Source organism: Vombatus ursinus, unplaced genomic scaffold, assembly GCF_900497805.2.
Source record: "Vombatus ursinus unplaced genomic scaffold, bare-nosed wombat genome assembly UNPS02014863.1, whole genome shotgun sequence".
Taxonomy (NCBI): Eukaryota; Metazoa; Chordata; class Mammalia; order Diprotodontia; family Vombatidae; genus Vombatus; species Vombatus ursinus.
This window is the reverse complement of record NW_020954641.1, coordinates 11666715-11677151: the sequence shown is the minus strand read 5'-3', so window position 1 is coordinate 11677151 and position 10437 is coordinate 11666715. Positions and strand designations below refer to the sequence as shown.

Below are 10437 nucleotides of genomic sequence, written 5' to 3'. Positions count from 1 at the left end.
TTTTTTTTTCTCCATTGCCTAGTACAGTAGTACCTGATATGTGGAAGTCACTTAATACATGCTTCTTTATTAACTAATGTGAATCCTAGCTTTGTCACATTGTGCTTGCATAAGCCTGGAAAGGTTGCTTAAACTCTCTGGACCTCAGTTTCTTTGTCTGTAAAACAAAGAAGCTGAACTTGACTTGTAACATCCTTTCCAGCTCTAAATGTTATTGCCTTCCCCATCAGTTTGGGAATTCCCCAAAGACAGATAACTACATTTTTTATTTTCTGCTTTTTAGCATAGAGCCCTTACCAAAGTACATCCACAATCAATAACATTGGTGGTGTCGCACACAGTGCCTTGCCTAATAAATGTTTGTTGTGTTGAACCAAATTGACTGACTGCCAGATGCTCACTAGAATAGCTTCTTTACCTCATAAATGCAAAGACTTACAGTCCCTTTAAATAATAGAGACCTTCTCCTCTCACCCCTCACCCCCAACCTCTGGTCTTCCCTCCTTTCATTTGCAGTGATAGCATTTACCAAACAACCCAGGGAGATCTCCAGCAAACGGCCAGGCCCTAATTTGGCTGCATGTATGGTACAATTAAACACTGGGTTTCAACTGTAACTATAGTAGACAGCAACACTGCACAGATGACTTATTAATATATTATTATACTGATATTTAAATGTGAGGTATAATGACAGCTATAAAGCATTTACGATAACAGCAATTACGCCAGAACCAAAATGGCAAAACACTGTATTCAGACTTTGACGATTTGGCACCTGGACCTGCTCAACTCAGAACCACCAGCATTTTGTGGTGGGGGCTTATGGGGTGGGGCCACAATTAAACTCTCAAGTGCTGATCCCTCTAGCAGATTTTACCTGAGGAAGAAGCCCACTTTTGCTTCTGGTTTGCCATGGCACCGTAAAAACACCCCAATCTGGAATCCCCACATGTTTTGGAGATTAATTCATAGAGAGTGGTTGAAAGAACTGAGGATGTTTAGTGGGGGAGAAGAAAACGTTGGAGGTGAGGGGCTGAATGTGCATGATAGCTGTCTTCAATTATTTGAAGGCCTGTCATAGAGAAGAGAAATGTTTCTGGTTCTGCTTGGTCCCTACATGGCAGGAGCCATGCAGGAAGAGACAAAAGGCAGATCTAGGTTTGGTCCAGACCTGGAATTTCATTGATATGGGGGCAACTGCCATATAGAAATTCCATTCACTAATGTTGGTATAGTTTAATGAAGTGTGTGAGGAACTGAGAAGGTAAGTGGTCACACAGCTGTCAAGAGGTAAGATTTGAACTCATGTCTTCACTATGCTAAGGCTGCCCCTGAGTCTACTGTGCCTGCTAGCTGTCTGTTCAGCAAAAGCTTCTTTACAATGAGAATGACCTGAAAGTGGACTGGAGTAGCTAGGTAGCGCCATAGTGCACAAAGCACAGGGCCTGGAGTCCGGAAGACTCATCTTCCTGAGTTCAAATCTTGTCTCAGGCACTTACTAAGTGTGTGACCCTGGGCAAGTCACTTAACCCTGTTTACCTCAGTTTCCTCATCTATAAAAGGAGCTAGAGAAGGGAATAGCAAACTACTTCAGTATCTTTGCCAAGAAAACCCCAAATGGGGCCACAGAGAGTCAGACTTGACTAACACAGTTGAACAACAACAATAAAAGTGGACTATCTTGAGAGGGAGGGAGCTCCCTCTCGCTGATGTTGTTGAGGGGATTTTTCAATATGTTGTGTTTAGGTGTAGTCTAAAGAACTCTGAAAATCCTTCCAAATCTTGGTGTCTGTGGTTTTGTGGATAAATCGGGGACATATCACACCTCCTATTATTCTCTGTCACCAGTCCCTAGGGCAAGCCCCCTCTCCAGTAACCCCGACGTGTTGTAGCCTTCACACTGCTTGCTGCTCTCCGTTGGAGAAATTAGTGTGGAATGGCTCGGTGTGCCTGCTCTTAGATTCTAGACAGTAGTGTGCTGGTAAGTGTTTAACAACTGGTTCTCTGGGAGTGGTGGGGGGGAAGGGGGAAGGAATACCCATGGCATACTTTAAAGTGTAATCTGCAGTGTTAACATTTTCTCCATTACTTTCTTAAGTTTAGATGAAACAAAACAAAAAGTCAAGCTCTGATTTGTAGTACTTGCTTATTTCCAAGGTGTAAATGCTCACACTGAAAAGTTAACAATCAGCTCTCCTGGAAAGGTAGCTAGGAGACTCATTATAAGGGGCTTCCAATGGTAGAGGGAGAAATTTAAATTTCTTCCTAGAGGGAATGATAAACTCCTGAAGATTTTCAGCAGAGGAATGACATGGTTAAACCTGTTTTTAAAGATTATTTCGGCAGAGGTTATAACATTGGTAATACCAGCATGGCTGCATTGTATCTCTGATCCTCAGTTTCCTCATATGTAACATGGAGATAATAGCTTGATGACCCATTTCACAAGGCTATTTTGAGGAAGATTTTGTAAAATTTAAAGCATTGTAGAATCATGAACTGTTAATATATTAATTGTGACTGTTACAAAGGCTTATTGACATTTTGGCTGCAACATTTATTATTGCATGTCTTTTGTTTTTGTTGCACATCAGTCTCTGAATGTGTCCTTCCTTTACCAAGGAAGCCATTTCATGTGACAGAGACTAAAAAAAAAAGGAGAATAATAAAACAATAATTGATAATAATAATAATAATAATAATAATGCTATCTGGCACTTGTTTAGTGCTTTAAGGTTTTCAAAGTGGTTTACATGTTTTCTCATTTGATCTTTGCAATACTCTTGTGAGGTAGGTACAATTATTATCCCCATTTGACTGTTGAAAAAAATGAGGCTAAGAGAATCAGGGTGACATAGCTAGAAAGTGTCTGAGGTAAGATTTGAACTTGAATTTTCCTGATTCCAAATCCAGCTCTTCACTGGACCACTCCAGAAATTGTTTGGACAGTATATGTGATACCCGCACACCAACAGTCTCCCACCTCTTAAATGAAAGGAGGTGATATGCATTTTCTCAACTCTTCTCCAAGGTTGATCATAATGTGTTTATTTTTTGTTCCATTGCTCTAAATGTTATCCTAAAGCTGTGAAAGAGTTAACTTCTCACTAGCACACAATTAACTAATGGAGTGACTTGGGGCACTAGAAAATATTTGACTCATTAACAATAATTGAGGACAATCAAAGATACTACAGCAGAGAGGGAAAATTATTGGCTTGGGAATCAAGAGTCATTGGTTATAGCCTTGACTTTGCCACTAATTAATACTGTGATTTTGGGCTTGTCACTTCAACTCATCAATTCAATTAAACAAGCATTAAGGCCCTACTGTGTGCTGAGGACTATGCCAGTCAATGAGGAGATAGATGATTTTTTTTATTGTGTAGTTATAAGTCAAGGAAGGATTAATTAGATGCTGTCTCTAGCTCTAAAATTCTCTAATTCTGTGATATCTTCTTGATATATGTATGTATGTATGTATGTTGTTTCAGTCACATCCGACTCTTCATGACCTCATTTGGAGTTCTCTTGGCAAAGATAATAGAGCTGTTTGCCATTTCCTTCTCCAGCTCATTTGATAGAAGAGGAAATTGAGGTAACCAGGGTTAAATGATTTGCCCAGGGTTAAATGACACTAGTTCAAGTGTCTGAGGCCAGTTTTGAACTCAGGAAGATGAGTCTTCCTGACTCCAGTCCTGGTGCTCTATGCACTATGGTGCCACCTAGCTGCCCTATAAATACATATATATATATATATATATATATGAAATATATATATATATGTGTGTGTGTGTGTGTAAATATCAACGTATATATGAATGTATATATGTATGAAACTCCCTCCTTCCTTTGAAAATCTTAGCGGAAATATCAGCTCAGAATGAAAGAGCAGGGATGATCACCCTCACTTTATGGAGGGAGCCACAGAGGCCCAGAGATAATAGGTGACTTTTACAAGGATATACAATGAAACAAGTGATAGTGCGAGGCTTACTAGGCTAAGGCCCATCTTTAGTGCACTACTGTGCAAGCCTGCATATAAGCTATGATTCATGACATGGAAGGACATACAGGCCAAACCTACTGTCACAGACTAAGGAAACCCTGATTTTGATTTTAAATTGATTTTCTCCTCTTTCTCTTCCTTCCTCCCCTTTTCATCTTCCTCCTCCCCCTCTTTCCTTTTCCTCCTTCCTCTTCCTTCCCCTCCATTTTTTTCCTCCTTCTGTGTCTTCTCTCTTTCCTCTTTTCTCTTGATCCCTCCTTGTCCCTATCTCTCTCTCTCTGCAATTACTCAGCAACTTTCCTATTGGAAACGGAAAAAAACAAAAACAAAAAGGAAGAAGAAAAGAAACCCGCCTATTCTGATTGCTACAAGTGGAGACCCGACCATGGGCTAGCTACAAGGCTCTTTGGTGAATACAGAGATGCCTTCACCTGCCAGGTAAGGTAAACACATGGGCCCGTGGTTGGAGCCTGGGTTAGGAGGAGGCTAAGACCATCAGAAACGGCACAGAATCCCAACGTAGTTAGCGGGTTTGGGAGGGGAGCAAGCTAAGGAAAAAGCTGCGATCAAAATAGTCTACTATCTCTGTCTCTGCCTACTCTCCCCTTCCCAGAAACTGATTGAGCTGAATACAGATCATATGGAGCACTCAGTGTTTTTGGCTACTGGTAGAAGCTTTGAGGAGGAGATTTGGACCCTGCAAATAACAAGCCGCTGGCTCTCTCGGGATGTGAACTGCAGTTACACTTGAAGAGTCCCAACTTTGCTTCTTTTCCCATCCTAGCTTCTGGGTCCCTCTTGCTGAATGCCAGGAGCTCATTTGCCTAGTTCTGTAGATGCTCCCTAATCTTGCTCAGGATAGACATCTTTGATCTGGAGGATCTGGGCCTGGCTGGAGCAGCCTCGGCGCTGGCAGCCTTAACAAGGCTGACATTTCCCTCTGTCTCCTCTGATTAGGCCACTGCTTTATCATTGTGTGCTTTCCTGGCTCTGGGTGTAATCTGTGTGTTGTGTGTCCATAACACCATGTAATTGGCTCTAATGCAACAATATTATCTATGTGCATGCAATGGATAATTGCAAAACTGGGCATCTGTAGCTGATGCCACTCTAGCCTGCCTGCCTGCCATTCTTCTGGGCTGCTCCCAGGTTCAGCTGGGAATCGAGGGCCTTTCACAGACTCCTAAGGTTGGACAGGCCCCCATGTAGGTTATCCAGTTTGTTTCTGTGTTGAAGGAAGATGGCTCTTGCCTAAGCCCAAACAGTGAGGGTCTCTCTTACATTCAAAATTTCAAAGCCTCTTTGGGCAGCTCTCAGAACCTGAGGCAGCCAGATTCTCTCCTCTGCCCATATATGTAGCCTGGAGATGCACTATTCTGTATATTATTGGAAAAAATTAGTATGTTCTGTCCATCAGTGGTTCTTCCCCTAATGGACTTTAAACGTGCTCAGTTCCAATTCTTAGGAGTGTACACGCTTCAGATAAGTGAGGCTAAATCAACATCAAAACAAAAATTATTTGGTGGACACCTACTATGTGCGAGATGTTGTGTTAGGTGCTTCAGGAGCTTTTTAATTTTGTTTTTAGCTTTTGGAATAGGGTATTATAGGTTCAGAAGGAGCCTGCAACAGTGTAGTGGGGGTAAGGGGAAGGGGGGAAAGGAAGGAAGATTAGCTGGACCTCATCTTCCTCCCTGGGTTAGTTGGCTCATCCCTCAACCAAAGTAACAAAGTCAGGGAAGTTTAATGCCTGAAATAAGGGAGGTCTGTTAGCCATACTAACCTCCCAGTTTAAACAACACCCTCTCCAAAAGAACCCCCCAAATGCAAAATTTAAAATAGATAGGAGAGAGCAGAATACTAGGATTCAATTAGAAGTAGTGTTGTGTAATAGGGTACTCCTAGCTCAGGAATTAGGAAGGCCTTGGTTTCAAATCCTACCTCAGACACTTCTTAGCTGTGTAACTACCGGCAGATCCCAACCTCTTTGAACTTCAGTTTCTAAGATGAGGGAATCAAACTTGACCTTGAAGGTCCCTTCCAACTCTAAATCTAAAATCCTATGAATACCAAGGTCCATGGGAACACCAGGGTACAAAGACCAAAAGGAGACTTGCCAAAATTGGGTAACACTTCCTGCCCTAGAATTTGGATAATGGTCAAGGAAGGCTGCCTGGCCTCTTAGGATGCAAAGACTTCTGCCTTGGAAAATGGTCATGGAAGAACAGGTTTTACAGACAACCTGCTGCTCCTCATCACAGAGGAAGGTGACCCCTGAAGACCCTTTCCCTTCATGGGCAGAGGTAACTTTTTTGTATCCTGCCCCCTCTCACAGGTAGGACCATCAAGACCCATAGTCTCTCTTAAACCAATTCATCTTCTCAGTGGCAATGTGATTTTCCCATAATCCATACCTATGTCACACCCCCTCCCCACTCAATAAACTCAGAGATAAAATCTATAATAATCTATAATATATTGTATAATAGTTAATATAATTTATAGTAATCTATAATAAGCTATAATCTCCACGATCAAACATAAAACCTTCTGTTTGGCCTGTAAAGCCCTTACAACTGGCCCCTTCCCACCTCTTTTCTGGTTTTTATATTTATTTGTCTCCAATATTATGACCCTGTGACCTGGCCCTGCTATTCCTTGCACACAAAATTCCATCCACTTTTTCAATGCCTGTTGCCTGTCCTTGGGATGCCTTCCTTCCTCATCTCCGCTTCCCAATTTCCCTGGCTTCCTTTAAGACTCAGCTCAAATCCCACCTTCTCCAGTTATTACCCCCAATTATGCCTGTATACATAGCACTGGTGCATAGTTGTTTTCATGATATCTCCCCCATGCTTCTGGAGAGCAGGATCTTTCTTTGTATCTCTGACACTTGGCACAACATCTAACACATAGTAAGCACTTAATAAATGCTGACTGACCTTCTGCAAGAAATCTTTCTTTCTGGTTTCTGTTCTCTATTCCCCCTCTGTCTGAGATTTTGCTGTTATTCAGTCGTTTCAGTCATGTCTGAGTCTTCATGACTCCATTTGGGGTTTCCTTGGCAAATATAATGGAGTGGTTTGCCATTTCCTTCTCCAGCTCATTACAGATGAGGAAACTGAGGCAAACAGAAGTAAGTGACTTGCCCAGGGTCATACAACTAATAAGTGTCCGAGGCCAGATTTGAACTCAGGGAGATGGGTCTTCCTGACTTGAGACCTGGCACTCTATTTACTGCACCACCTCACAGCTGCTCTCTCTGACATGACCATATATGCATGCATGCATGCATACATACACATAGACACATGTGTCTATGTGTATATATGTACATATGCTATATAAATATTAGCTATAGATAGATATTGATTTAGAGAGTTTCAGTTTAGAGAAAGTGCTCCTATTATCCCACTGCTGAAGCTATTCTCATGTATGTATAATGGAGGCAGAGAGGAAGGATGATCTGATGCTAATAAGTTTTGTTGACTCTGTGTGTGTGTGTGCATTATGTATGTAGCACATTATACATATAACATGTAAATATTACACATACACATATTTATGTGTATATGTATATATGTGTGTATACATACATGCATGCATGCGTGCATTCACGCACACATACATATGTTTATGTCACTTACTATGTGCCAGGTACTCAGAATAAAACCCTCTAAGGGTTTTACAATGATTATTTCATTTGATCTTCACAACAACCCTAGGAAGTGGGTGTTATTATTATCCCCAATTTACAGATGAGAAAACTGAGGCAGACAGAAGATAACTGCCTTACTCAGGGTCACAGAGCTAGTGAATTCCTCAGGCTGAATTTGAACTCAGTTCTTCCTGACTCCAGGCCCAGGGCTCTATCCCCTGCACCCTTCTTCACATGCTGTCTTCTCTAACAAAATGTGTGCTCCTTGAGGGCAGAGACTATTTTGACCTTTCTTTGTACCTCAGCCCTGAGCACTCTGCCCACTGCATGATAAGGGCATAGGAAACGCTTGTGAAGACTTTTCCCTATCCTCTCCTGTGAGTTATGATCAGCAAAGATCCCAACAGAGGCAGCTGATCGCCAGAAGCGCCATGAAACAAGGTCTGCAGGCTCCTTCCTGAGTGTGGGCCATTAGTCCCAGCACTACCATCCTCCCTGCCTAGAAATCATCTTCATGCTACTGTGCTGAGTCAGCTCCATTAGAATGCATACAGAATGTATATTCTTTGCTGAGGCTGCACTATTGATCGCATGCAAGAGGGACCAGTTTGAGTTGAGGAAAGAGTATCGCTACTCTTCCTCTAGACCCAGGACACTAGCCCAATATCAAGTCTTTCCTCCTCACTGCCAGCAACTTGCCTGCTTCTGAATAACAATAACTACAAAAACACTTTGCGCTGATAATAGGTAATCCTGCCCCACCAAAAATAATAACCTTGTATTTGTTTTCTACATAATGATATGTACATCCTGTCTCTTCTTATAGAATGTAGTAACCTCCTCCTGGGCAAGGAGATGACATTTTTGTCTTTGTGTCCAATGCCCAGCATATAGTTGATGCTTAATAAATGCTTGATTGGTTGATGGGTAATAGGACTTTATCATTTATAAAGCATTACAACATACATTATGTCTTTTGATCTTTATAATAATCCAGTGAGGAAAGCAGGGTAGGCATTATTCTTTCCTTTTCACAGACAGAGAAACTAAAAAGCAAGGTGAATAGTACAATTTCATGTAGTCAGTAAGTAGCAGAGTTTAGCTTATAAGCACTCTTTCCTTGAATTATTTTTGTACATATGTATGTACGTACGTATGTATGTATGTGGGGTACCTAGGTGGTGCAGTGGATAGAGTGCCAGCCCTCAAGTCAGGAAGACTCTTCTTCCTAAGTTCAAATCTGGCCTCAGATACTTACAGATACTTACTGTGTGACCCTGAGCAAGTCACTTAAGTCTGTTTGCCTCAGTTTCCTCATCTGTAAAATGAGCTGGAGAAGGAAATACTAAGAAAACCCCAAAAGAGGTCACAAAGAGTCAGACATGACTGAAAAATGACTCAACAACATGTATGTATGTATCTATTTATGTATGTTATTACCTACCCCATCCCCAATAGAATGTAAGCTCCTTAACAGGTTTTCATTTTATTTTGGTAACCTAGTACCTAGCACATCCTAGGTGCTTAATAAATGCTTATTGAGTTGGACTGAACTAGAACCCAGGTCTTTTGACTCCTAATCTAGTTACTATTTTTTTCCCCTGCATCATTCTTCTTTCCATACAAAGTCAATTCATTACCCTATATCACACCCAACCTTTTTGGAAAGCATTTTGTCAGCTGTAAAGCAGTATATAAATAACATTATTGTTACTGTTTATTTCCTCCCTAAGCTGCCAGTTGCCTGCCCTTGTTGAAGGCCTTCGCAAACTCTAAAAGGGGAAGAGGAAGAACGTATCTTTCAAGAAAACCTAATTGGCATGGACACAGCTCGAGCGTGAACTCTCTTCTGTTTTTCAGCAGGCAGGGGGTGGATCACACCATTCTTATACGAACTGTCTGCTCTGCTCTCTGCAGTAGGTGCTTAATAAACCTTCATCGTATTGTAATGTACTGTCTATTCCCATGGGCAAGGGCTGTGCTCAACCCAAATGCTGAGCAACAAAATTCGTCAGCATCATAACTAAGTCCCTTCCTGTCTGCCTACATTATACACAGAAGGGAATTGTCTCAGCAGTGGGCTAACAGGGAATATTCTCTCTTACCCAGGCTCCCCTGATTCTGCCTTGGGTCTGGTGGTCAAAAGCAGTCAATGGGACTTTTGGAGCTGCAATGGGAGGAGTGTGGAGATGCCTCTCACTCAGCCTCTTATTTTAGCCTATATCCTGGGTGCTGCAGTTTACTAAATTCTTTGATCTCTCTGAGGACCATTTAAATTAAAGCTCATAACCACTGTGTGGGCATATAATGAAAGCAACTGATGCTGCACTGATTAATCCATTACTCTCAACTGTTAGAAAACATAATGATCTCACAAGGGGCCTTATTCACTGACGTATAGCAGTCGGGTTCTAATTTGACACCTCAAATTAGCAGCCAAAGCAATAACAGCTGGGGTTTTTGTCTCAATATTTGTACCCAACTCGAAAGTGATTTGGCACTGGGTGAGCGTTATTTTTAAACACAGAGCTCTCACCGCCAAGTAACATTTTAAATGTTCTCCAGGTGTCATGTAAAACCTACAGAAATAAATAAAAACAATCAATTGCCAATTTAGGTTCTTTTTTTTTTTGGATGAGAATGACTCCTTAATAGGAGGTCTTATCTGTGATTCATTATAAATTTTTAAACTAGATTATGATTAGTGAAAACCTGCTTCTATTCAACCAATTGATTTCTTTGTTAAAAATAAAAGGTAATTCTATAG

At 41.3% G+C, this 10437-nt stretch overlaps 1 protein-coding gene and 1 long non-coding RNA gene across 2 annotated transcripts in view; one reads left to right on the top strand and one right to left on the bottom strand.

Moving 5' to 3' along the window:
• The window catches only part of SLIT3 (slit guidance ligand 3), a 722516-nt gene that overhangs the window by 158355 nt on the left and 553724 nt on the right, over positions 1 to 10437 (bottom strand). The window lies entirely within an intron of this gene.
• On the top strand, positions 3564 to 10273 carry LOC114027826. Its single transcript, XR_003567295.1, has 3 exons — positions 3564 to 3601; positions 4305 to 4450; positions 9404 to 10273. It is a non-coding gene; the product is annotated as an uncharacterized LOC114027826 (long non-coding RNA).